Consider the following 830-nt stretch of genomic DNA (forward strand, 5'->3'; position numbering starts at 1 on the left):
CAGGGTGCCACTCAAGGCCGTAACCAATTCGGGTTATAGCTTCTCGGCCTTTTGGCTAAGATCAAGTGTAGTTTCGGAGGACGCTACCTTGGTCGGTACTGGAAGGTGCCTGGGATTGCACGTCTGCCGGCCTTGAGGAAGTGTGTGCGCCTTCTGGTGACACATAGCCCTCTTGTGCCTGGACGGTTCCCAGGCAACGGGAGGCGATCACCTTTGTTATTTTGAAGTCCTACTGATAAACAGAAAAAAAAAAAAAATTAAATCTGTTCTTATCAGTTTAATATCTGATACGTCCCCTCTCTGGGGACCATATATTAAATGGATTTTTAGAACAAGGAGATGGAAAAAATCTTGCTCTGTCCACTGCACGCATTGACCTGGTATTGCAGTACCTCCAGGACCGGTGCACCCCTTCTTAACCCAGTTTCCAAAAGCAGAACTCAATTCACCTGATTCAAATGAGCCCCATTAGTGAATTGAAAGAAAGCAAAAACTTTATATGCACCTCAATTTGGCCAATTCACTTTTCACACTTTCACCCTTTTTTTTATCTTTCACACCTTTTACTTGCTTTATTGATGCAAAAAGCTGTGCCAAATAGCAAACTCATCTCCACTCAACTTGACCAACTCTGCTATGTCCCGTGCAGTATCTTATTCTCAGTCTTATCTAGATCATTTGCAATTGAATAGAATAGATCCCTTTTGGCTGCTTATGACTGTGTAAAATATGTAGTTTTACTGGGCTGGGATGAGAGAATCCATTGAAGCATGGTGTAGGGATTGTGGTTCCTGTGTGCTAAGAAGAGAGGCTGGCACCAGCCAGAAAGC

General features: G+C 43.7%; 1 pseudogene; it reads left to right on the forward strand.

Moving 5' to 3' along the window:
• The first annotated feature begins 206 nt into the window (after nt 1–206).
• LOC142288275 (U2 spliceosomal RNA) lies at nt 207–414 on the forward strand (annotated as a pseudogene).
• Nucleotides 415–830: the final 416 nt, after the last annotated feature.

Source organism: Anomaloglossus baeobatrachus, unplaced genomic scaffold (genome assembly GCF_048569485.1).
Source record: "Anomaloglossus baeobatrachus isolate aAnoBae1 unplaced genomic scaffold, aAnoBae1.hap1 Scaffold_81, whole genome shotgun sequence".
NCBI classification, from domain to species: domain Eukaryota; kingdom Metazoa; phylum Chordata; class Amphibia; order Anura; family Aromobatidae; genus Anomaloglossus; species Anomaloglossus baeobatrachus.